Genomic DNA, 27,820 nt, shown 5'->3' with positions numbered 1-27,820 from the left:
GAAAATACATTTACAGGAATTTTTATTGTCCCGGGGCAGTAACGCTCTCACATACTTTAAAAAAAGAAGCCCTTTGCGATGTGAACTTTTGTATTACCGGCAAAAAGTTACTATTTGGAAAACAAAACTGAAACTACCTTTTGCTACATGTACTATTTTTATATCTGGAAGCAATACCAAACAAATGTAAATATACAACGTTGCTGCTACACTCGACTACATTGGATGAAAAGCAGCTTTTTAAAGAGCCCGTCAGTGAGCTGCTGCCTATTTGGGAAAAGATTCATGTTAGCGAAAAGGTTAAGCGTTCCACAAGTGTCAACAAACACGGGTTTACATTAAAACAAACGAAGACCGCTTTCACAGTGAAAACGTTTTAAACCATGCCAGTATTATTTTTTATATGTTTACGAAGACCTTGCTTGGAGGTAGTAACATGCAGGCTTTGTCGACAGAGTTTGTGCTTCTAAGGCGAAAAAGGAGTCATCTAGTGAAAACAAAAGAAACTCTCGAGCCCAAAATTATTTTCGCATGAAATTGTCCTTTTCCTTCTAACATGAACCTGTGTGAACTAAGCGGGTCTTTAATAGGTTGAAAATACTTTCAATATAACATGAACCTCGAAATTCGTTTTATACCTATTCAAATATCACCGAAAGGTTAGCATCCTCTAGTCCCATGTCGGTGCCTTTTTCTCTGTCACTTCAAGACGTCGCCTTGGAATGAAGTGGTGTTCTTTTATTGGATAATCTCAAGGAAGAAACTTTACGCTTGCTTTAGTAAATGAGACTTGGAGTGCAATGTACAGCTTTAAAGCTTGTACGCACAGTGCCTTCATCGTTTTGATTCAACAAAAATAGTTGCCCAACGGAAGCACCCTGGAAGACATATTGCTGGAAAATAGGGAAGGGGGTCACCAATCTTGGGAGCATAATGTTAGAAATAAACAAAGCCTCAAGGTCACATTTACAGTACCTTCCACCCCTTTGAAGTGTGAAAAAAGAAAGGAAACAGTCTCTCGCTTGAGGGGTCACTGATTTCTTGAGCATTGTAACGAGATACATTGGCCCAGTATTTTATAGCGATACAAGGAATAAGCCGAGAATGTATTCCAATACTGAAATACAGATACTGATTGAAAAAATTGTATCGCAATACAGATATATAAATACTAAAAGTATTTATGAAATAATATTGCAGTACATTTGTATCGTGATACTGCCCAACCCTGTCAGCATCCGTAACAGAACTGCAAAGCAGGCAGTCAAGACTCCCATCAGATCCTTTAAGGCTTCACTGTGCTCATTGTCAGATGATATAAACTTGTAGCCGTTGAATCCTCCGGGCTGGAACTGGTCCACATTTACGGTTCCAATACCTTTTCGGAGGTCTCTGTCTGGGGGGGGGGGGAGGGGGGGGGGGGGGGGGGGCAGGGGCAGGGGCAGGATTGTGATTACACTCCACAGGGGCCTCATCATGTGAATAGAGGATAGAGCTGAGGATGATACAAGACGAAGGAAGGTTACAGGTGTTTGCATCTGTTTGTGTTGCGACCTGAAAGGAACAGCAGATATGATTTATCCAGTAAACACTTATTTCATGTCAGACAAACCTAAATTAACAAGGGACGGGCAGGGTATGCGAAGTGCAAGCTCGTCTGCTTCTTGCAGATTTTGTGATGATGTCAAAACGCCGAGCTCTTGTTGGCTGATTGAAAAAATAGTGGGTAGACCTCAAGGCATTTAGCATTGAGGTCTACACACTATCTTCAATCAAAGCCAATCAGAGCTCGACGTTTTTCTGACGTAACCGCAACTCCTGCGCAAGAAGCAGACGACTTACCCTCCGCATAAGGAACTACAGTTTTTCTTACCTTCAGTTTCCCTTCAACAGCTGCAGCCCTATGAAGCAATGATGACTCTGTTACAACCTGAAAGAAACATGCATTCAGATTCACCCACCAAGTACTCAAGCCGATATGTCTAGCTTAAAGGGACCATAAAACAGATTTTGGGCTGGGATCAATTGGTATTCTACTAATTGCATATCATTTAGTGCGCCAAAAGAAAACTAGCACGTACACCAGAATAGAAAGCCAAAAACTTGATTTTCTGCGTGAAAATTTGAAAATATAGCGGACCATTTCTTATCTCCTTTCCTTCGAAAGCTCCCCCCTTTTCACGATATATTCACAGCACCCAAAGCACGTTAGCCGACCCCAGCTCACGCCCTGGACACGAGCACTGAGTCACTTGGACGTATGCGCTCGTCAACAATCAATCCGTCTACGAATATTTGATTTTGCGTTCTTGGCCAATGAGTGCCGTGACAACACTTATCATCTTTTGAGAACGGCAAGTTCCATGGTATGCTTAAAAAGCATGGTGGAAGCTTGGAGTCACCACATCCGGTGCCCAAGCACCCCAGGCAGCACAGAGTATTGTGCCGATATTAGTGTCAAATCGGAAAGACTGTGCCGATGCCATTTTGATCCAGTCGATATCTGTAAAATATTGAATGGGCTGTGTCGACTAAGGTTCCTATATACTGAAAGGTAGCGCAAACCATTGTCTGAAATGGGGAAGAGAAATTTCTCCTTGCCCATGCCCTTTCCCTTTAAAAGTTTCTCTTTCCCTTACTTCAATTGGATCGGGTATCACACGTGACTGTTACCTTCCCATGATCCTGCACGATTCGGTTGTCTGCTCTGAACTGGCGCCATTTCCATGCGAGGCATACGGTGGTGGCTCTGTTGCTTATGACCCGGCCATAGTTTTTTTGTTTTTTTTTTATGTACCATGACCTTGTCGGCAACGCGATGCCATCTTGCTGCGGTATGATTTGTATTAACAGCATTGCGAAGAAAAAAATAAGTTCTTTATCTTTTCGATGGGAAAAGAAATCTTCAGCGATCAAGACATTCGGATTGGTCGGAAACGTTTCGACTGCCTCAAAGGAAGACAAGTGCAATTGATGGGTAATTAAATGCACGAGGCGCGTAAATAGCAGATGTTGCATATTCCTCCGTGCACACGTGCACAGTTACAGGTACTATTCAATGTTTATAAACTGTATACGAAGTAAACCAAGCTGCTGGTTTGACATAATGATCGGCAACGTTAAAGATTACCGAAAAGTCTGTGATTTGAACGCGTCAAGCTGTTTTTTTTTTTTGTCTAGCTCGAGTAATGCTGAGTCTGCAAATGTACTTCATTTAAGATACTATACTTCATTTCATAAGTTGCATGCAGCAGAGGCAGAAGCACAGGCGAGAACGTGGCTTTCAGATTTGCTTTCTGTTCATGAGCACTTGCGAGAGGCAAGCAAATCTGAAAGCCATGTGCCCGTGCCTATGCCTTTGCTGCACACAACTCCTGAGTTAGAGTATAGAAAGTTTTCGTACAGATTATGCTAAGGACTGCGTGCAGTGCGGTAGCTATGCTCATTAATCCATGCTCAAAGCGACGGCACGAGCTCCCACTAGCAGTGCAGTCCTCGCCTACAATCTACTAAAATTGCACTTACGTACAGGAAGAGGTTCATTCTATCATCTGCCTGCTTTCAGCAGTTGCTACAATGAACGGGTAAACACAACATATTTGTGCAGTGCATGTCGATGTCCAAATGCTCAAAACTACAATGGCATTTTTTTTTTTTAATCTTCTGTGTTTAGCGGAATTAGAAAATGCTGTCTTTAGACCAGAGCGACTCCAACTCTGTTCGCGTTATTACATTTGCCAATCGAGACATATTCCCGTGCTTCAGAACTCCAATAAAGATGCAAAAACACTAGTTTCCTCATGTTAGAAAACAAAACTGTCTTCATAATTAAAAAATATATATCTAGTCATCTGTATGCAATAGCAATTGCGAGTATAGCACGGGGCGCATAGGTGCGTGCTTATGTGCTTCTTGTTATGATGATAATGCAATTAATGCAAAAATACGTGCAAGCGAGTTGGACAAGAATCACGATACTAATCCCTGGAGAAGGGGAACAAGGGACAAACATGAATCTTGGTCGCACACCAGTCACCTGCTGTGTATGGAGATTTGTGTTTGTCTTTGTCCCCCTTGTCCAGGGATTATTATCATCATTCTTGTCCAGTTCGCTTGCACCTTTGCATTAATTGCATTTCATCATAACCTTACAAATGCAGGTCGTTCACCCTTGTTGGTGTTGAACTGTTTTGCTATACTGGTGTGTAACTCCTGAGCCCGTTTGCTCGAAGCCGGTTAACTTTAACCCGGTAAAAAGATAACCGTATTTCCCTACGAGGGAGAATTTAAGTTCAAGTGATTGGCAGAGTAAGGACGGCGGGGAGACATGGCGGTGCCCCTGTGAGCGAGCGTCGCTCGCTTTGGAACTAATATGTCGTAGTAGCTGCAATAACAGGCGCATTAGTCAGCAATGATTGATACAGGAGGCTTTCGCTTTGCCTTACCTCACTTAAATTGCAAAGCATGAGCAATGACCTCGTGACATTTTTTAGATGGTCTTTCGATTCTGGACATTATTAAGCCTAAATGAACGCGGTAATTGTTGGCATGGCAATGTCTTTGGAATACTATCGTGAATTGCCTTTACTCAATCGACCGGGTACTGATAGCACGCGGAAGCAGACAGAGTCCCTATAGACCCTTTGCTAGTTTTCCCAAGCACCAAGGTGCATGCTACGAGTGCTGTTACACGTGCTGCATGTGCTGGCATCTGCAGTAGTAACTGTTCTAAAGCAAAAGCCTAAAACAAATTTTGCCTTGCATGCGTGTTCGTCAAAGTCCTATTATGATATTTTACTCCGAATCTTTTATACAGGAAAGGCCAGCGCATGTGGAGCATAGAATTACACTTTCAGCATTCTCCTCGATGGGTAATTTAGTAATAGGTATATTTTCACTGAAGCAGAATTACACGGTTTTTAATTTATGATGGTGTTATATAAAGTTCTTACATGCTGGTTAACCATGCTGCCAATGTACCGCCCGCCTTTCACTGTTCACTTCTTCCTTAACGTTTCTAGGACTGAACTTCGCCGTCCTCTTTCGAACTTGAAAGGAAATCTCAACGAGGCTCGTCTTCATTTCAGACAGCGATAATCAGTGGATAATGTAGTGGTACCTTGTGCGTGTCACCCACACACAAGTGCGGGCGACACGAAACTGACTTGAGTAAAGAAGAGGACGTAGAAAAGGAAATTGACAGAACACGAAGTGACTGTTTTAGATGGATATTTTGTTTTAATAAAGAGGAAACTGAAAACTAGGGCATTCAGATTGTTATTCGAGACCGCTAAAACTCATTGTGCGCGTCCGCTTGCTGCAAGCAACATTGGGCGCTGCAACGGCTCAACATCAAGGATCAACAAGGATCAACATCATTCATCCCGGATGGAGGAGTCTTCCGAACAGCTGCGTAGCTAAGTATTTTTTTGGTTTACCCATCGATTATTCTTTCCTCTCGCGTGCATGGACTAGTGTAGAATAATATTTTTTTTTCTAGTTTTAATCTAGTTTAATCATAGCCTCCTTTATACTGATAATGCCTGCCCAGTGGTTGGCTTCCCCATGCTTCGTTGTCGTTGCGCCTGCTTCACATATTTGCTACTAGAGGCGCCAAAACCCCATAAAAAAATGCAGACGACTCTTCTTCGCTTCCCGCTGCCAGTCCACTGTGATGCCATTTGTGAATTGAATACATTCGTAACCCATGCTACATAGCAGGCACAGGGCACCGTCAGTATAGAGTTCATATATAAAATAAGTCTTATACCTTTCTTTTAGCTTTCACGTCTTGGTTTTGTTTCTATGCTGAAATGTTAGCAGACCTCTGGTGCTTGTCATATGGACAACAGAAATAGTCAATGCCAATTAAAAAGGAGACAGACAGGCTGGCAGACTTCCAAAACGTTGATACAGCGACCACTTAGCGTTTTATTGCTACTGGAGCAGAGCCGCAAAACACACGGCCCGCGGACTACATGCGGCAGTCAAGTGTTTTTTCTCAGGACCGCGAACGCGTCCCCGCTGACCAAAAACCTGCGTACCCGTCGGCAGCACTCTGACCAGGGATCTTGATATACATTTTCAATTTGTTTTTTAAGCGCACAGCCCCTTGATGTTTTTGACCGGTCTCTTGTGGTCCGCACTGTTTTTCACGTATGCAGTTCTAGAGTTTTAACGACTTCGTAAATAGTGGCTTGCTGGCGAAGATCTTCTTGGGGTCATGCTTGTCAGTCAGGGATGCCGAGTAGTTTGTAAAAATTGGCCTGAAATACCTAATACCTAGTTGCAGGAAATCTTTGTAATGGTTGACATCTTTCTTTACCTTTGCGTATTTTAGAGCGCCATGGTGTATAAGTGTATCCACCGCAGTATCACCAGCTGCATGCAACGGCTTTTTCAGCATATTTCGTTTTTTCTGTAAAATCTCTATGAAGTTCTTCCAGCGCACACAACACCCTCACTAGCTTCTCTGATGGATAGTATAGTCCTCCCCTGTCTTGGTGCCCAAGGAGGGAATTACAAGGAGCCATAAAAGCCTGCTTAATGACCAATAGGAAGTGCAACTCGCGAGTCCGAGTTGCACATAGGCACACAACAGTAAGGTATCATGCGAGTTAGAATGCAGCACAAGGTGTCAGGACTATGTACAAGGTGCTGATGTGCCCACGATCAATAAATGAAATGAAATGACCGCGCGTGTACGTGTGGCGTCGCGGTGTGCGTGCCACGAGCCGCAGACAGCCTCGTGCTATTGAGCTATGCCGGCAATTGCTAAGCGCTCTATCTGCCGGCCGAACGACGACCGAAAGCAGTTACTCGTGTCACAAAAACAATTATGTGATCAAGTGACGTATTTGATCACGCAAGGTCACGTTACAGCGTAACTTAACATAGGAAACTTACATTATCACGTAGCTTAACGGATAATGTAGCTTACGCTAGCTATAGTGAACTGTAGCCACAGGCAGCGGACAAGCGTTGTCTGCATTTCTGTATAGGGTTTTGGCGCCCCTAGAAGCAAATCTGTGAAGTAAGCACGACGACGACAAAGAAACCATTGGGCAGGCATTTTCAGTATAAAGGAGGCTATGGTTTAATATACGGTTCAGCGTAGTGGGAGGAAAGGGGAAACGCTGCGCAACACGTGGTTCACACCAAGACGTGGGTCACGTGTTGTTAGGCGCTTTTCAAGCGTCTGGCGGGACGCCGGGGACGCGACGTTTGAAGGCAGGGATGGAAATGCCGGACGTCGAATGCGGCGGGTGTGCACGCTGGTGCTTCCTTGAAGAGACGCCTTTCGCCAGCATCGAGGAGGCGAAAGACAAAGAGTTCCGGTGCAGGATGTGCAAAAAAGTGGACGTGGTGAGCGGGATGCTCGAGGGGACGAGGAGGGAGCTCGCGGCGGAACGCGAGCGACTGGAGAGGCTGGAGGCGGGGGCAGGAGAGTTGGCTGTAGAGAGGGTAAAGCGGGAGGAGTTGGAGGAGGTTTTGAGGGCAGAAGTGCGCATGAGAGAAAAGCTGAGTACGGAATGGGAGATGAAGCTGGGGGACATGGAGAGGCAGCTGGGAGAGGAGAGGGAGAGGCGAGTGGAACTAGAACAGACATGGACAGATAGGCTGGGAGAGATAGAAGTGGTGATGAGGGAGAACAAAGAAAGGCACGAGGCAATAGAATGGCAGCTAGAGACTCAGTTGGGGAAGCTGAAACAGACTGTGGCAAAGGCCAAGGAGGAGCAAGAGGCACTGCAAAAAAGCTGGGAGACCCGACTGAATGATGCAAACCGAAGAGAAAGAGACGAGAGGGAGATGAGAGTGGCCCGGGAAAAAGAGTTGCGAGAGATGATGACTCAGGTGGGGAAGCCGAGTGAGGAGGAGGACGAGCTGCAGGCCAAACTGAGTATGGAAATAGAGGAGGTGGAGCGGGAACTGAGGGAGATGGAGGCTCGGTGGGTGCGGAAGGGAGCTGGCGAAGACGAACTGCAGAGAAAAGAGAGGGGGACAGCGACAGACAAGAGTGGGCAGGCAGCCAGGGTAGAGGGATTCTCATACAGTGCGGCTCTGCAGCGACCGAGTACAGGAGGAGATGGGGCTCCAAGGAACGCTCGACCGGCGCAGAAAGGAAAGGCGGCTGGAGCAGGGGGGCAGGTGATCGTGGTGGGCAGCTCCAATGTGGCCAGGTGCAGGGAGGGGATTGGAGCAAGGTGGAGGACGACGAGAGGGTGAAAGTGGTGAACCGCCCGGGAAAGGGAATGAAGGAGGTAATAGAAAGTGCAGTGGCTATACTGCAAGAAAATAAGGCGGCAGAGAGCCTAGTCATGGTGCACGCGGGGCTAAACGATGTGCTGAACAGGAAAGGAGGGGATCTGGGCACGCACATTAGGGAGGGAGTCCGACAACTCAGAAAGATGAAAGAGAATGTGCACATCGTGCTGTGCACCATCCCAGAGGTTAGGGGGCAGACCGTGCAGACAGAAAAGGAGGTAAGGGAAGCCAATAATGTGATTGAGGCACTAAGATTCCAACACAGATACGAGGTCATGGACATCAACAGGGAAGTCCGCCAAAGGAGTCCGGTCCCCACTTTCCAAAGGGACGGGATCCATTATGGCGAGCTCACAGGAAGACAGGTGGGACGAAGAATGGGCTGCAGGGCAAGGGCTTTCTTGGGAGCCTGCGAAGTCCGGGAGAAGAGAGGGATCCGGATTTAGAGCTGGGAGGTGGGGACAGGGAGGGCAGGAGGAGGCCTCGCAGGAATAGAAAGAAGAGGAAGAAACAGCTTAATATTGGTTTTATAAACATGCAGGGAGGTAGAAAGAGACTAAAATGGGAAGAGCTTGAGAAGCAGCTGGTGGCGGAAAATTTCCAGGTGTATGGATTGGCGGAGACCCACCTTAGGGATATGGAGGAGCCACCATACAGAGCGGATTATTTTTGGTTGGGATGCAACAGGAGTAGCGGAGAACGAAAGGGAGGAGGAATAGGAGTATTGATCAAAGGGCAAGACTGGGAGAGGGTGAATGAGGGATGCAGGGAACACCTATGGTTGATAGGATAGATTACAAATTTGAACACACTACTGGGATTTGTCTACTTGAAAACGGGAAAGGATTCAAAAGAAGAAAATGCACAGCACTTGTCATGCATAGCGAGGGATGTCAGAGAAATTGGTTTAAATAGGGAAATAATTATCATGGGAGATATGAATGCCCATTTAGAAGATTTCGATGGGCACACAGACACAACAGGGAAAATGTTGCAAGAATTCTGCGATGCTCCGGATCTAGTACTAGTTAATGCTCAAGTAAAATGAGATGGAAAAATCACGTGGGAGAGAAATGCCTCTCACTCAACAATAGACTATTGCCTCATGTCCCCAAAGCTGTATAACAGGCTAGGGAGTATGGAAATAGACGAAGAAGGTATAAAAAGCTTAGGGAGTGACCACAGAAGAATCAAAATCAAATTTGGTGCATCGGTAACAGAGCTAAAAATTGAGGAACGGGAAGGTAAATCGACTCTAAACGAAGATCAGTTACAAGAAGTATCCAAAAATATTGAGAGCATACCTAGTGTCCAACCAACCGGAAAGAGAGTGGTCATATGAGGATTTAGTGGGCATTTTTAAGACTTAGTTGGAAAAGTACCGTGGTAAGTGAGGAGGAAAGAGAGGGAAAAAGCACGCACCTAAAATCTGGTGGGATAAAGAGGTTAGGTAATGTAAATTATGTTTGTTAGAAGCTAGATGCAAATGAAAATATGCTCATACCCTCTGTACCTAGCATGAGTCCAAAAACTCATTAAATTAATTATATTTTGAATAGAAGTACAGGATCAAAAGGGATAATACCAGCTATTATCTAATTTATTGTGGGCATGAATGCATTAAGATTATTTGCAATTTTATACTAGTAGCAGTCTGGTTCAAGTAGCAATAGTACAAGTTGACAATCAAATTTTACGAAATCACTTCAGTGAAGTCAGCATGCAGCCAGACAGACACCAGTTGCAGTCCAAGTAGCACCGCTTGCAGCCCAACTGGCACCACTTGCAGCCCAAGTGGCACCGCTTGTTTCAATGTCGTTGGTTGCGGACACGTTTAACCTTTAAGAACTGTTTATTGAATGCTTAATGACGAGTTACATTGTGGTGCGTACTTCGCGCCCCGCGTCTGATATGCCTCTGCCCTCGGCCCGGAGCTGGATGGCGCCAAAATACACAGGAGGGTGGCGCCATCTAGCGACATGTCTTGTAACATCCCCTTTTGTTTGAGATGATTATCCTACAATAAAGTCCTGAAGTCTTTTGGGGAGAATAGTTGACCTTTTCGGTCGTACTGGTGTAAAACTTGAACTTGGCTGAGGGCCGGGCTCCTGCGACTTCTGTGTTGGCGTCACCACTGCTGGTTCGAGCTGTGGTAGGCTTTTTGCTTGAGGCGTTGCATGTTGATCACAGCCACCTTGAGGTTCCGAGGGGGTCTCGGCATCAGGTTGTTGGTAATCTGGTATGCCTCTAATGTGCACTCTGTTGCGCCGCAGTACACTGTCACCAACTTGCACCTTGTATGATCTATCACCACATTGTTCAGTCACGGTTGCTTTTGTCCACATCCCATCTTTGGTTGGGCGAACAGTTACTTTCTGTCCTTTCTTTAACGGATGAAGGTCTTTGGCTTGTCTGTCGTGGTAAGAAATCATCCTTTGTTTCTTCTCTTGTAATCGCTTACTGGCATTGACAACCCGTGGCTGCAACAGCTTCGTTGTCGTTGGCAGCGACGTTCGTGTACGTCGGCCCATGAGGAGTTGAGCTGGGCTTGCCTTCATGTGTTGCAACGGCGTGTTGCGATAATCCAGGAACGCCATTTCTGGGTCGCTATGGCTGTCGTCAGCCTTCTTCAAAAGCATTTTGACGGTCTTCACTGCGGACTCTGCCATGCCGTTTGATCTTGGGTATGCAGGGCTTGACGTTGTGTGCTCAAAGTTCCATTCTACTGAAAACTTGTGGAATGCTTCACAGGCAAATAGTGGGCCGTTGTCCGTGAGAAGGACTCTTGGGATGCCATGCCTTGCGAAGTGTGCTTTCAGTCTTCGTATTACATGAGCTGATGTTAGCGAGTTGAGTTGGTCGACCTCCCAGAAGTTGCTGTAATAGTCCACTGTGACTAGCAGGTGTTTGCCTTTGTGCTCCAGTATATCACATCCAACACGCTCCCAGGGGAAGTTGGGTTCTGGGTGAGGCTTTAGTGTCTCTCGCTGCTGTGCTGGTGTATGCTTCTGGCAAATCTCTCAAGCTGAGATGTGGTCCTTTATCTCTGCATTCATGCTGGGCCAAAAGATGCTGTCCCGTGCACGTCGCAGAGTGCTTTCAACACCCATGTGTGATGAGTGCAGCTTTTCTTTCATCTCTCGACGTAGTGCTTTTGGTACAACCAGCCGTTGTCCTTTGTACACTATACCGTCTTCCACCACGAGCTCATCTCGGAATGGGAAGTACATTCTGATTTCTGGTGGAATGTTGTTCCTGTCCTGCGGTCATCCTGCCGGGATCACCATTACCAGTTTCTGCAAATTATCATCCTTCAACGTTGCCTTGCGGATCTGTTCTGCAGTTTCTTTTCGCACAGGTAAGTGGTTGATCATGTTGATGTCTTCCAGTTGCTGCTCACAGCCACCGTCCTGCAGAAATGCTCGTGACATTGTGTCGGCCAAAAGAAGTTCTTTCCCTGGTCGGTATTGAATGTCGATATTGTACCGTTGGGTCTGCAATATCATTCCCTGCAATCTTCTCGGGACCTGATCCAGCTGCTTCTTCATGATGGCTTGCAGAGGCTTGTGATCTGTGATCACAGTAGTGAGTCTTCCAAAAGTGTACTGGTGAAACTTGTTCAACGAGAAGACTATTGCAAGCATTTCCTTTTCAATTTGTGCGTAACGTACTTCAGTTGGAGTGAGAGCTCTGCTTGCAAAAGATATCGGCTGTCCCTCCTGAAGAAGTGCAGCTCCTAGACCACGCTCACTGGCGTCGCACTGTATCACAAGTGGTTTCTGTGGGTTGTAGTATGCCAACACCGGTGCCTTTACTAATAAGTTTTTTGCTTCTTCAAAAGCTTCAACTTGCTCCCTCTCCCATACCCATGGTGCATCCTTAATGACCAACTTTCTTAGTGGTTCTGTAACATGGGAGATCTTTGGTAGAAAACGTGCAAGGTAGTTGACCATCCCACAAAAGCGCTGCACAGCATTGACGTCCGTAGGTGGGGGCATCTCTTGAATGGCCCTGACCTTTTCAGGGTCGACTCGTAGTCCTTCTCTCGTCAATAGGTGTTCTAGAAAAGTCATACTTGAACAATGAAGCTCAGTTTTGTCTCTGTTGAGTCGCACGCCAATCTTCTCACACCTTTGTAGTAGGCTTTCAAGCTTTTTGTCATGATCTTGGCGAGCTTCACTTTCAGCTTCTCCAACTCCAAACACAAGGATGTCGTCTGCGACACACAATACACCATCTAGTCCATCCAGCGCTGACTGCAGTCTTTTTTGAAAAATTTCACTACTGACAGCAAGTCCAAATGGAAGGCGTAGCCAGCGGTAACGTCCCATTGGTGTCTGGAAGGTGGTGAGTACACTTGACTCTTCGTCCAAAATGCACTGCCAATAGCCGTCACGCAGGTCCAGCTTCGAGAAGACCTTGGCTTTAGCAACTTCGGGCAGAATGTCGTCCAAGATTGGCAAGGGGTGTCGCTCTCGCTCCAAAACTTCATTAAGAGCTTGAGGATCAATGCAGATTCTCATATCACCATTTTTCTTCGTGGCAACAACCATTCGGCTCACCCACGGGGTTGGTTCGGTGACACTTTTGATGATTCCCCTTTGTTCTAGGTTTCTGATTGTCTTTTCTAGCTGCGGTTTAACACTCACTGGCACCCGACAGCCTGTCACCGCCTTTGGGCTTGCAGCAGGTTTAGTCACCAGGTGTACAAGTCCAGGTAATGAGCCTAAAGACTGTCCGAAGACGTCGGAGTGTCTTTCCATGATCTGTTCCAGTGCACCCTGTGCACCTGCAGCACTGATGCTGGCAACCAGACTGTAATTCACTGTGATCAGTCCCATCTGCTCGGCTGTCTTCCGTCCGATAAGGGGTCTGAGGTCATCACGCACCACGACAAAGTCAACAATGTGCTTGTGTCCATTAGCAGTGGTTACATTCAACCTCGCCTTGCCGTATGGCACTACCTTGGTACCATTCCACATTCTCAGCGTTGTAGACGTCGGCATTATCTGATCAGGCGACACATTTCTCTTAGTGATGACATTTACAGCAGCCCCGCTGTCAACCTGGAACCTTATTCCTTTTTGGTTCAGATTTAAAGTCGCAAACAGTGGACTTGGTTTGCCGCTTTGCACCATCAGTATTTCATCTGTGTCGTCTTCTGGCTCCAAACTGGCAACAGTCTTGCTGTTTTTACACACAACTGCAAAATGGTTCTGTTTTTTGCATTTGTTGCATGTTTTGTTTCATGCTGGACAAGCATTTCTAGCACGTGCATGATCGCTTCCACAGTACTTACAATGCTGTACTGCTTGATTCGAACTTGTCTTTTTATCTTTTGCTCGGTCAACAGGTGGTAGACGACGGCGTCTGTCTTCCACTGCATGAACTTCCTCAGTTGCTGGTCTGCCTTCCTTGAAGACTTTAAGTTGCAGCTTCGTTGACTCATGCGCTAGACATACCTTGACAACCTTTTCAAGCGACGGTTCATCAAGTTTTAGAATGTCCGCTCGCGCTTTCTCGTCATTCACTCCGCAGGCAATCTGGTCTCGAATCATCTCCTTTTCAGGTCCGAAGTTGCAGTCCCGAGTCTTCAATTTGAGATCGGTTAAAAACGTGTCGAACCTCTCGTCGGGGAGCTGTACTCGAGTGCGAAAGATGTAGCGGGAGTATACTTCGTTTTGCTTCGGTAAGAAGTGTGCACCCATAAGCCTCACCACGTGCTCAAAATCATACAAATTAAGATTAACAAGGACAGCTATGTAAAACTACCATGTAAACGAAGTGACCGATTAAATCACAACTTAGCCATTGAGCCGTTCAATGCCCGTGTTGATGTTTTTCGACACTCATTTTTTCCTGATGTGATTGAATCCTGGAATACATTGCCTAGTTATATTGTTGACAGGGAAAATGTTCGTGAATTTGAGAGCCTACTTGACGTGTACTATTGTTGTGAAAGATGTTAGGTAATGTGTTTTGTTGTTTTTCCCTCTCTGTAATGACCCTGACAAGGGTTAACAGTATTTATAAATAAATAAATAAATAAATAAATAAATACTCGGGGTGAGGTCTTTCTTGCGTTGCGCTTCCAAAGTTTAGCGTATTATAGATGTCCAGGGGGGCTATGTTCGACAAAATGTTTCGTTTCTCCTAAAAAGAAACGGAAGTGACGCAAGGGACCATATCGCGTCTGATTGGCTAGAGGCTCAAATGACGAAAGAGGGAACTTTCGTCATTGGAGCCTCTAGCCAATCAGACGCGATATCATCCCTTACGTCACTTCTGTTTCTTTTTAGGAGAAACGAAACATTTGTCGAACATAGCCTCCCAGTAGGCTTTGTCCACCGATTGTCAAAAGGAGAGCAACTTGCCTTTCGGAGGATGTTCCACTGACATCCGTAGCTTTCATGTAGAGCGTGAAGGCTTGCTTGAAGGTGCGCCATTGTTCGGCAGCGTTGCTGTCGTTCTCGAACTTCGGCGGCGGCGGGATCCTTTCCATGTCGTCTTCAGTGGCTGCACTAGTGGACGAGCGCGTTGACTTCTACCACTTCTGACACCATGTTTCAATGTCGTTGGTTGCGGACACGTTTAACCTTTAAGAACTGTTTATTGAATGCTTAATGACGAGTTACATCGTGGTACATACTTCGCGCCCCGCGTCTGATATGCCTCTGCCCTCGGCCCGGAGGTGGATGGCGCCAAAATGGATGGATGGATGGATGGATGAATACGGCTGAGCCCTTTGGATCGGGCGGTAGCTTACGCCACCTAGCCATTTTGTTTTACCATTTAAGCTTAGAATATTTAAATGTGAAATCTATATTCACTCCGCAGTGCAAAGAAAGTGAGGCTATGAAACCCCCTTGCCATCAGTGGATAAGAAAATACCTGGTTTTCTCTCGATTTCTGCCACCATTCACTTACTAATCTTTGCTTGGTAATCTCTACAGTCTTGAAATCCACTCTCCCTTCGCTGTCTCTAAAACCCAATGACTTTATTAAATCTATGTTGTCTTCGGTAGGCATAGGGTGAAGCCCTTTACAGTAGAGTATCAAGTGCTCAGCCGTCTCGTCCTCCTCTCCACAAGCAGTGCACACTGTATCAATTTCCTGGTACTTCACTCTGTATGTTCTGGTTCGCAGAACACCCGTTCTTGCCTCAAACAGCAATGAGCTTCCCCTAGAATTGTCATAAATGCTTTCTTTGGCAATAACTCTTTTGTTTAATCTATAGCTTTCCAGAGCCGTCTTTGTCTGCATTCCCTCTAGCCACCAATCTCTTTCTCCTTAACTTTCTTCTTAACTGAGACTTGCTCTTCCGTATCTTCGCTATAGCCCAAAAACTTTCCCTTAATTTCCTAGTGCGCTGTCTCCACTTTGTGTCTACACTCCTCATGTATAAATAGCTGAAAACCTTTCGTGCCCATTGCTCCCCGTCCATTTGCCTCAACCTATCCTCAAATTCTACCTTGCTCACCGCTTCCCTGCTCTCAAATGACGCCCATCCCATGTCTCCTTGTACTCCCTGGTTTGGCGTTTTGCAATGTGCCCCCAAAGCCAGTCTACCTACTCCGCGCTGTTTTATTTCTAGTCTCGCATGCACTTCGGATTTCATGCATAGCACTGCGTTTCCAAAAGTCAAGCCAGGCACCATGACCCCTTTCCAAATCTCTCTCACCACCTCATACCTGTTGTAATTCCAAAGTGCTCTATTTTTCATTACAGCTGCATTTCTGTTGCCCTTACCTATTATATACTTTTCATGGTCTCTGAGATATTCTGCACCATCACATATCCATACTCCTAGATACTTGTATTTACTAGCTCTCTCAACTGTAATATTCTGTATCTTCAGCCTCTCAACTTCATCCTCGTTAAAAATCATGACTGCCGATTTTTCGCTACTGAATTCTAAACCTAATTCCTCTCCTTCCCTACCACAGATGCTCATTAATTCCTGCAACTCTGTCCTGTTGTTAGCCATTAGTACAATATCATCCGCATACATCAATCCCGGTAAGGATTGCTGAATTTTTTAGCCTAGCTTACTGTAAGAAAGGTTGAACCCAAGCCCACTCTTCTCTAGTCTATCCTCCAATCCTCTCAGATACAACATAAACAGCAAAGGCGATAACGGGCACCCCGGCCTAAGGCCTCGTCTTATCTCTATTTTCCCTGTCGCCTTTCCTTCCCATGTTATAATCACCTTGTTATCTTTGTAAATGTTCCTTAATAGTGCTGTTAGTCCTTCATCTAGGTTTAAGTTCTCCATTATGTCCCACAGGTTTCTTTGGTTCACATTATCATAGGCACCCTTGATATCCAGAAATGCCAGCCAGAGCTGTCTGTTTTCTTTTTGCGCTATTTCTATACACTGTGTTAGAGAAAATAAATTGTCCTCCAACCTTCTTTGTTTTCGAAACCCGTTCTGTAATTCGCCCAGTATGCCCTTGCAATCTACCCATTCCTCCAGTCTGTTCTTTATAATCTGCATTACCAACCTGTAAATAACCGGTGTCACGGTTATAGGACGATAATTCCTAATATCAGACTTATCTCCCTTTCCCTTATATATCATACTCATCCTACTAAGCCTCCATTCATCTGGAATATTTCCTTTTGTTATCATGGTACTCACTACCTCCCTTAGTTTTGCCTTAGATTTAGGACCCAAATTCTTCACCAGCTTGATAGGGATACCGTCTGTGCCTGTCGACGTGCCACTAGGGACTCTTCGTTCCGCCTTTTCCCATTCTCTTCGTCCAAAATCCGCGATGTCACAAACTGGACTGCTACTTCCTTCGGTTCTCCTATCTTCCACATGTAACCGTTCCCGAAATTTCTCCTCCATCACTGCTCCTATATATTGTATCGCATCATCTCCCTCTAATTGATCTCCCTGATGCGAGAGTATGAACCTCTGTCTAGCTTGCGTTGTTTCACCGAGTGAGTTCAAGTGCTCCCAAAACTTCTTGGCAGCGTTTCTATCTTTCTTACTTACATTACTCATCCATTCCTCACCCTTTCTCTGAATTTTCGCATTGATCAAACTGGATGCCTCTCGGCGACATGTTATAAAATTGTCCCATTTTCTTTTTACTTCCGTTTCGGACTCCCCACTACGCTTGGAATACCTGTGTTCTCTAGAGGCTTCCTGACATTTTTGTATCGCTTGCTTCACTTCTTTGTCCCACCAGCTTTTTGGTCTATGTCCTTGCTTCCCCTTTCGTTTACTCTTAACTTTGTCTAGTTCTAGAGCAAAAAGCTTAGTTAGGCTCTCATAGGTCCGATCTGTATGCCGTTGCCCTGAAACTGCTGCCTCTATTCTTTCAACAACTATTTCCAACTCTTTGTCGCTGCAGAAAGTTTGCTTTGAATTATGTTGTCTAGTTTCAGCATTTACTTCTCTGGCAAAATTCAGCTTAATACGTTTGTGATCACTACCAAGACTTTTGGAACCTTCTTCATCTATTTTCATTACTTGTAACTTACCATATATTTTGTGTGACATGAGTACGTAATCTATAGTTGAATGCAGATTGCCAGTTTCCCAGGTTATGTGCCCGTCACACTTCTGACTGGTATTACATAAAACTAAGTCATGTTTTTCCACCAGTTCTAGTAATATGCTTCCAGTTGAGTCCGTATACCCATCCAGACCCTCAATATGGGCATTCATGTCTCCCATAATAATTATTTCGGAGCCTTCCCCTAGTTCACTAATGTCTCTTGATATGCAATCAATCATTTTTCTGTTTTCCTCTTTAGCACCTGTCCCTGTCCATAAGTAAACCACTCCAAGGACTGTTGATTCCCCAGCGACTTTTCCTTTCAGCCACAAATGTTCGGCGCACTCCTTTCGGATCCTTTGAAAGTTCATATTCTTCTTAATAAATGCTCCAATTCCACCTCCCTTCCTCGTTCCCTCCATTCTGTTGCATTCTTCCCACACATAGTCAGGGTCGCAAGGTGGCTGCTCCATGTCTCTGAGATGTGTTTCCACAAACCCATACACCATTAAATCCTCCTTTCTTAGTTGCTCCTCTACCTCTTCCCATTTTAACCTATTTCTACCACCCTGCATGTTAATATATCCAATGTCTGATTGTGCTGTTTTTTTATACCTGTTCTTACGTTTTCTCCTCTTTTTAACCCTGGGTGCCTCTCCTGACTTCGTTGGGTTTTCAATTACTTCAGTGCCCCCAGGGCCCTCGGTCCCCCCAAAAAAGCAGTCACCGTGCGGCCCATCCTATCCCCCACCCTGTAACCCGTGGCCTCACTGTAGTGAATGCCATCTGCAAAAGGGCGGGAGCCAGCCTCGTACACCTCTCTGTTTACTTCCATTACGTCGTACCGAAGCTGTCGACTCATACCCTTAATTACTCCGTTGGCTTCGACAACCCTCCTCTCCGTTAACCCGGACTCCCCCCGAACTTCTGGAATGGTGCACACAACCACATGCACATTCTCAGACACGTCCCTCAGCTTACGTATTCCCACGTTTAGCTGCTTTCCAAGGTTCTGGCTCCTACCCTTCAGCACATCATTAAGCCCCGCATGAACTATTACTAGGTTCCTTCCCTCCCGGTTATCCCACACCCCCTCACGTGCTGCGGTCATAGCATCCACCATACACTTCCCCGGCTGGACCTCTACGGTTACCCTCTGGTCTCCCTTCACCCTGTTATGTACACCCCTCCTAACCCGTGCTACGTTAGAGCTCCCCACTACCAGTACCCTAGATCCCCCTGGTGCCTGCGCGCCTTTGTCCTGCGACTTATCTCCTGTCACCTGACTGCCCGACGCCTGCTGCTCGAAGGCGCCATTGAGCTGAGGTTCAATCAGCTCTCCAGCGTCGTCGAGCCCGCCTGCCAACAGGCCGGACTCCCGACCACCAGGGACCCCAGCCTGCAGACTGGTGGTTCGTCCCGCTAGAACTGACACTTCCTCCTTTCTTCCCTCGCTACTCTCACTCGCTCGAATTACCCCTTCCAGGCGCTCTACCCTACTGTCACACTCCCTCTTACGCTCCTCTAAACCCGCCTTCCATACTTCCCCCAGCTCTTCCGCCTGCTTCTCGAGGCCGACCCGCTGCTCACTCTCATGATTAAGCTGCCTAGTCAGCTCCTCTACCTGGGCCTCGAGACCCACCCGCTTCTCTCCTTCTGCCTTAAGCTGGGCCTCAATCTCCCGAACTCTACCCTCCCATTCCCCAGTTACCTGCTGAAGCTTCACACAAAGCCGACACTCGAAACTCACCTCCGCCGCCACCTCCAGGCTCCCGAAACCCGTCTCCTCCAGGTAACACCACCTCCCACACCCCTCGCACTGCACCAACTCGTCCCCACCCTTGTCATGCCGACCCAAATCTAGACCCATGTCTAGACCGGGAACAAACCGTCCCTTCCCGCCAAAAATTCAAACAGAGCCTACTTTGCGAAACTAACGTTAACTGCTGCTGTTCAAACCTAATACTGCTACCGCATAGTCACTTCCAATCAACTCTCAAAAAAAGAGAGAGAAAGGAAGAAAAACTGGCACTTAGCTTCGGATGCTCGAGGAGAACCAGGAAACACGTCCGCTCACCGCAACCGCAAACCGCAGGAAACCGCAGGAAATACACAGGAGGGTGGCGCCATCTAGCGACATGTCTTGTAACACCGCTTGCAGCCCAAGTGGCACCGCTTGCGGCCCAAGTGGCACCACTTGCAGCCCACGTGGCACCACTTGCAGCCCACGTGGCACCGCTTGCAGCTCAAGTGGCACCACTTGCAGTCCAAGAGGTACCATTTCGAACCCAAGTGGTACCATTTCGAACTCAAGTGGTACCACTTGAAAGAAAGTGGTACCACTTGAAAGATAGTGGTACCACTTGAAATACCACTTCATATTTTCACCTGGGAAGGCAGCCATATCACGACGTCAAAAGGCATCTCGAGAACATAGGTGGGCAAAGAAAAGGGGAGCAACCCCGGACGAAGTAGCAGCAAAATGGGAAATTTTTTCTGAATAGAAAAAGGGAGGCATCAGCTCTCATACAGACCAAAATTGGCAGCGCAGGGGTTCAGTGGATGATGGAGATAAATCAGAATGACAGAAATGCAGCAAAAAGATTTTGGGAGCACATTAAGGCACAGGGAAAAAAGACGGAGTCGTGCCAGCACTCACTCACCACGCAGGAGGGGATAAAGGTTGAAGGGAAAGAGGCTCGAGAATACATCAGGAGGACAATTGAAGAAGCTTTCTCGGAGTTGAAACCAAATGAAAAACTGGAGAACACCAATCACAGTAACTTGCAGGAGGAAGAGGGAGCCGAAACAATAGGAACTACTATAGAAGAATGGGACAGAGTGGAAAGTAAGATTCCAGCAGGAACAGCAAGAGGTCCAGATGACATTCCAATCAGACTAATAAAGGCCCTAGGTAAAGCAAGCAAATTAAAGCTAAAACAGGTGATAGACCAAATAATTAAAGGGGGGGACGTACCCAATGATTGGAAACTAAGCAAGATGAGACTAATATATAAAGGCCAAGGTAATAAAGATAGTATTAAATCATATCGCCCAATCACAGTAACTTCGGTCATATACAGGCTAGCTATGCAGATAGTGAAGAGAAGAATGGAAGAGTGGGCAGAAAGCACGCAGATTCTGGGTGAGCTCCAAAATGGTTTCCGAAGGGATAGAAGGCTTGAAGATAATTTATTTATAGCCACCCAGTGCATAGAAATTGCAGCGACAAACCATAGACCATTATGGGCAGCATTTTTAGATATCAAGGGGGCATACGACAATGTGAGTCAGGAAAAACTCTGGGAACTGCTGAGGAGGTATGAGCTAGATGCACATTTGATTAGATTCTTGCAAAAAGTGTATACAAATAATGAAGTGGTTATAAAGTGGGAGGCAGAAACTACAAGACCAGCAGCAATAAAAAGAGGGCTTAGACAGGGTTGTCCCCTGTCACCACTGCTCTTCATGGTATACCTAAGCGAATTGGAAAACAGGTTAGAGCAGAGCAACTTGGGATTCGATCTAACGTATATGGAGGGAGGGAGAAAAGTAAACCAAGTCATACCTGGACTGATGTATGCAGACGACATCGTACTTATAGCAGATAGCCGAGAAATATTGGACAAACTAATTGGGATATGTGGAGGAGAGGGCGACAAGCTTGGTCTGAATTTCAGTAGAGAAAAATCTGGAGTGATGGTTTTTAATGACGAAAAGGGGGAGCCGCTGAGAATTCAGAACTTTGAAATAGACTATGTAGATTAGTACAAATATCTGGGGGTCTGGATGAAACAGGGAAAGAAATATTTAGAGCTACATGAGGAAAATATAATAAAAAGGGGGAAAAGAAATTCGGCTATTATGAAGCATAGAGCACTATGGAATTGTAATGGGTCCATATCACAAGAGCGAATGACATTTTAGCGAACGGCGACATTTGAGCGAATGGTCGTTTTAGCGAATAACGGGGGCGCGTGTTAACCCATCCGTCGCGCTGCGCTTTACGCCGCTTCGCGGCGACAGTCTGCGGCAACTCATTACAAAAATATGAACCTACTTGGCCCACCCGAAAACGCCGCTTCGCGGCGTCCGACTATTCGCTAAAGTGTCATTCGATGAAACGTGGGCGTTCGCTAAAGCGTCATTCGATCAAGTGAGTGCCTCCCTGTTGTGCATGCGATCAGAGGTTCAGACAGGATTGGAGGTCAGACAGAGAAGTGTAGGCAGGTTGGCACTGGGGGCGCATGGGAACACGCCAAATGAAGGGGTACAAGGGGACATGGGCTGGTCGTCTCTTGAGAGTAGAGAGGCAATCAGCAAATTGAAATTTGATCAAAGACTAACAAAAATGGAGGACGTACGATGGGCAAGGAAGGTGTACAAGTATTTATACATGAAGAGTTTGAATACAAAATGGATGAACCGAACGAGAAAACTAAAATTTAAATATCTTTCATCTAGGGAGGAGACTGAGCGGAACAAAACGATAAAAAAGGGCATAAAAGAAGCCGAAAGGAAAATGTGGAGTGGTAGGATGCAAGGAAAATCAGCTTTAGCAATTTACAGGTCACATAAGCAGGAAATAAGAAAAGAACAGGTTTTTGATAATTCACGGGGTAGTTCCCTACTATTTGAGGCTAGAACGGGGGTTTTAAGAACCAAAACGTATAGGGCTAAATTAAAAAAAATGGATACATTATGTGCCATTTGCCAAAATGAGAACGAAACAATGGAACATCTTGTTTTAGAATGTACGAGGCTTCGTCCTGCTCTCCTGGAGGGGTCGGTGGATTTGGCGGGGGCGCTCGGTTTTGCAGAAGAGGATGGAGGAATGGAGAAAAAAAGGGTTACCATCACAAAAAGGAGATTGTAAAACTGGTGGATACAGTCTAGGGAAAATGAAACAAGGACGAACAATTAGCACACCTGGGGGTCAGGAGGGACAGAGGAATATTGGGACTCCCTCCCGCGTGGCTCCGGCCGAAAGTCTCACACCTGGAGGGCTATGTTGCGCTTTTTGCACTCCCAGGAGACTAGGGAGAGGGAAGTGACGTCAACGACAAGGCAAATGCAGATTGGATGTTGACAGAAGAAAACGAAATCAACACCCAATCTGCGTTTGCTGTGTCGTTGACGTCACTTCCCTCTCCCTAGTCTCCTGGGAGTGCAAAAAGCGCAACATAGCACCCCTGTCCCCCAGTGGGTGTGGTTTAAGGAGGAACACCGACGAGGTTGACCTAGGGAGGCTCAAGTGAGGGTGGGTGCAACTGCTAGACCGGCGATCACGGGACATGGACGCCATTTAATTGCTAAATTTTGCTGAGAGTCTATGGGGCAAAGGGTCGTTTTCTTTGCTAACTCGGGTCATAAAAGTCCATTAAGGTGCTTGAATAATTTACACAAGGTATAAATGATTACTTTTCCATAGCCACCAGTTTTGTTGCGATAGGAAGTATTTTTTTTAACGCGAAAAATGGTAAATTCCGCCATTTTGGACGTTGCTGCTTGTCTGGCAACTTTGCTTTCTCCGCTTTCTCCGCTCGACCGGCGTTTGGCAGCAGCCTCAAAGAACTCTGGGTAATATTCACTTCCGGTTCGTAGCTTGCAGCCGACGCAGCCAGACGCAGCCCCATGACGGCTACGGAAGCGTGTGCGGGTGTTGAAACCCGATCAATCCGGGCCACCTTCCTCTGCTGCTGGGTGACTTACACACTTCTGAACGTCTCAAGTTACTTCTACGGATATGTTAAGTACTAATCGGTACGCAGAAGCATCGAGAACGGCCACGAAAGCGCGGAGCGAGTGCGGCCGGCGGCAAGCTGCACTCGCACCGCGCTTTCCGGATCTTCGCATGAGAACTCAGGTTGGTTGTTTCGTTTTCCTTTTGAGCCAGCGTTTTTCATTTGAGTTCTGTTTATTTTTGATGGTTACGTTAGATCACATCACCGACTGAAATTGGCGCGAATGTAAGCCGTAAGACACGGCCAGCTGAAATGCCCGGTCGGAGGTCTGGCATACTTTTCTCACTTTGTAAGAACACCTAAGCCTGGGTAAGAAAATCTTCAGGCAATGAAAAGTTCAAGACGGGGAAAGAAGTCGGACAGACGGCGTTTCAAACTCAGCAAGTATGCTTTCTCGCGCGATTAAAACGCCACTTCCGTGCGAAAGTTAGTTTCGTCGACATCTGACTACGTGACAATCCTTGCTTTTTAACACTCACGCGTTTTTGGTACTTCAACTAAGTTGTCCCCCGTGAACTACAATAACCCCCCCCCCCCCCCCCCCCCCCCTTCCCGCACGTTTTTTTTTAATGATGTCGAGTAAGAAAGCATACACAAACGAGCACCGATTTTTATATGAGCTACGCAGGGTCGTGCTACTGCTTTATTATCCGTCAATATGAAAGTGCTGCCCATTGGCTTTTGTTTCTTTATATTACAAAAAGCTGACCTGTCCTTTTGTTTATTTATATTATAGCAAACCACCCATCCACGCCGCTTCCCGGGAACAGTCTGCGGCGGCTCATCACAGAAAATGTTAATCCGAGCTGTCGATGTAACGATTAAACGGCCTGTTGACGAAACGTCGTGCCATGAACTGATTGCCTGCGAGGTCGCATCCCGCGTTCTCGCAGATGCCTTGTACGACAAGCAGTGCTCACCCCTTCGTGGAATAATCGAGACGCTTTTGGTGGGTGCCGAAAGACTGTTAGAGATCGTTATTTCCCGCTGGCCCTACCCGAAGAAAGAGAGAACACGTTGTACTGGCATGTAACAATATTGGCCGCGCATAAACGGTCACCGACGTTTGTCTGTCACAGGTCATCTCGCTCTTTCACTCGCTTAACAGCGACGGCCCATCGTTGCTTCCATGCTTTGTTACACGGGAAGTGGAACATCTTACTCCCTCTATGGCTTGCGTTAGAACAACGTACCGCGGAACTGTAAGCCATTTTCACCGCGAATACAGCACGGCCACCACGCCTAGAAGGGCTCTTGATGCAGCTGGACGAACCGCGACCGGCACCGGACGAACCGGAAGCGTGAAGTCACGTGGTGCCTCGCTTCGGATGACGAAACTTCCGGCTCAAACGCCGGTCACCTATTCTCGGAGCGAGAAGGAAACGAGAGAGGCTGCGCCAAGGCCAACGTTACTAAAACACTCAGTTGGGAAACTCGCCGTCGAAACCTGGGCCGCTGGCGTCTACCGAGACCGAGCTAAATGCGACAACAGCGCCACTCTTTTTCGTTTGTCTGTACTATGGTCACCTCGAGCTTTTTGAAAGCCTGTTTTTGCGTAAAAACAAACGGAAAAGACTCTTTTTGTATGAAATTTATTGGAGTTTAGTACCAAATGATGGGCGCGTGATGTTTTTATCATCTTTAGTTCGCAAGGTTTTGCGGAACAATTAGTATTGTTTTCATACAACCATGCCTCAGCGGGCCTTTCAGGTAGCGCGTCCCGCCCTAGGTGCATTTTAACTTCAGTAGCCGAACGCGGCGCGTCCGCCGGGGAGACGGGGGTGGCACCCCTGATTTACGTCTTGCAGTTTACAGTGTCAATAAACTTTTCTTTAAACCCTGTAACCTCTCCCGCTATACCTGTTCTTAAAGCCAAAATACAAGTCACGTGCACTTCTTCGAGTGGCCGCTGCGGGAGAAATGGTGGCGTTGTGTTCGTCATTAGCTCGGTGCTCGGAGACAGATTGGGGCCACTTTTTCAAAGCTGTCTCTATGGGAGTTTCCCAACTGAGTGCTTTAGTAACGTTGGCCAAGGCGCTCGTTGCTTGCAATGGAAGGCGAGAGGAGGAAAGGCGCATGGAGCAACAGAGTTGCAACAGAGCGGGCGCCTGCTCTCGTGCAGGCAACACTGGCACATATCTTTTCTCGAATCCTCTCCCTCAGGCGCCGCCATTAAATTGCAAACGCTCTCCAGGTTTTGAGTTGCGCCCACCCTCACTACAGTTACCCTAGGTTGACATGAGGAAAATTGGCGACTCCCTCGCCCGGGGGAGGAAGCGGGGGGCGGTGTTTAATTTTTTTTTTTTTGCCCGATCCCCCAAAGGTTTTCCTGGAAAGTACTCTACCCGCCCGGTGATAGTTGCAGAGAGGTAAAGGGAAAAAAGAATAGAAGAAGAAAAAAAAAAAGGGAAGAACAAATTTCTTAATGAAATATTCTAAGGCTAGGTGGCGCAAGCTACCGCCCGATATAAAGGGAACAGCCAATATCCATCCATCCATCCATCTAAGCGGCAAGAAACGCGCACGGACGAGGCGCGAGAACTGAAACCTTGCTATTTGTGCCGCGGCACCGCTGACGGCAGCGATTTCGACCTAATGTACACTCCGTTTTACCTTGGGATTACCTCGGGATATACCTCGGCGATGGCTACGAGCGCGAGGTCCTTGCTCAATGACGCACCTCAGTTGCACGAACTCTCGCGCAACAGAACCAACTGCCAAAACTATGCCCACTTGATATCTCCCCATCAAGACAAGGTTGCAGTTTGTCACCATCTAAATTCAACCTTCTCCCGCCGCCGGGGTGGGGGGCAGAAATGTGTGGCTTACCGTTCATAGCGGGACTTCTTGTCCTCAGATATCGCAAGCGGCTTGCGGTAGGGTGGTAGAAGAATGGTCGGCGTATATGACAGAGATGCGGGATTCGTCGATGGTTTACCGCCAACGAAGTGCGCACTGCAAACTCTCGACCATACCGTGGGCTTCCATTCAGTATCGTCGGCACTGAAGAAAACGAGAGAAGTCCAGGAAATTACGCTCCCGCACTCACATGCACGGGCATGGAAGCGCCAAACGGGAGGCACTCACTTGATCGAATGACGTTTTAGCGAACGCCCACGTTTCATCGAATGACACGTTAGCGAATAGTCGGACGCCGCGAAGCGGCGTTTTCGGGTGAGCCAAGCGAGTTCATATTTTTGTAATGAGTTGCCGCAGACTGTCGCCGCGAAGCGGCGTAAAGCGCAGCGCGACGGATGGGTTAACGCGCGCCCCCGTTATTCGCTAAAACGAACTTTCGCTCAAATGTCGCCGTTCGCTAAAATGTCATTCGCTCTTGTGATATGGACCCGCGCCAAACATGCTTCCCACCTACTTCGCACGACGTATGCAGTGAATCCAACGCTCTCGCTGGTCTTGCAGGCATGGGCGCGTCGAAAAACGGAGAAACTTCGTTCCTGGAGTACAATTTTTGTAACTATGCGTGCAGCTAACAACGCAACAGTTTGTGTTAAGCGCGAAACACATGTACGACGAAACCGTCCGATCCGACGTGCGGACTGCCGGAATGACCTTGGGGGGAGAGGGTTTTCGTAGCATCGGAGAGCGTTGAAAACCCTCGCCTCCGACCGTCGTATTGCGCGGTCGGACGTCGGATCGGACGGTTTCGTCGTACATGTGTTTCGCCCTTAAGATGTCTTGGACATCTCGTTGCTTTGCTGGCTTCGCTAGCTGCGGACAGACGACACTGGCGACGTCTCCCTATTCCTGTCGAATAATTCATCCAAAGGCCGCACCCCGGCGCCACCGTCTCGTGGCACGTGGTCGCACGCTTGGTATTGAACTTGGAACGCGAATGAATTGCAGCGAGTATCTTTCAAAATCCGCGGTAAAATGAGATACGCTAGCGGAAACCTTACTAATCTGCCCAAATTGTAATTCCAGAACGTTTTTTTTTTCGTTTTTTTTTTTTTTTTCTGCTGGGAGAGGAGTTTGAGGGAGTCCCGTAGGGAGTCGCGTTAATTGAAGGACTTTTTCGTTCATTCGATGGAATGGGCAATATTTCGGCCGTTTTAACCCTTTGAATATTTATCCGGAAAAATGGGTAGGGCGATCTTTCGGGGGAGGGCGTTAATTCGGGCTCTTACTAATCATGAACACTATAGTCCGTTGCAACCTAAGAACGAAGGGCGAGGGTAACACTGGCCGGGGAGGAGGAAGCAGACGGAACGCTGGAGAAGAGAGGGGGAAACCTCCTTGTCTCTTTAGCGTTCCGCCTGCTTCCTCCTCCCAGGCCCGTCT

At 46.9% G+C, this 27,820-nt stretch overlaps 1 long non-coding RNA gene across 1 annotated transcript; it reads right to left on the bottom strand.

Annotated features, from left to right (window-relative positions):
- LOC121046831 lies at window positions 1–27,032 on the bottom strand. The gene is made up of 4 exons (XR_005798327.2): window positions 26,895–27,032; window positions 26,351–26,524; window positions 1,874–1,930; window positions 1–1,554 (listed from the first exon to the last, which is right to left on the bottom strand). It is a non-coding gene; the product is annotated as an uncharacterized LOC121046831 (long non-coding RNA).
- Between the last annotated feature and the right edge of the window lie 788 nt (window positions 27,033–27,820).

This window comes from Ixodes scapularis, unplaced genomic scaffold (genome assembly GCF_016920785.2).
Source record: "Ixodes scapularis isolate PalLabHiFi unplaced genomic scaffold, ASM1692078v2 PGA_scaffold2__306_contigs__length_199485367, whole genome shotgun sequence".
NCBI lineage: Eukaryota > Metazoa > Arthropoda > Arachnida > Ixodida > Ixodidae > Ixodes > Ixodes scapularis.
The sequence above is the reverse complement of the archived record's forward strand: the minus strand, read 5'-3'. Positions and strand labels throughout refer to the sequence as shown.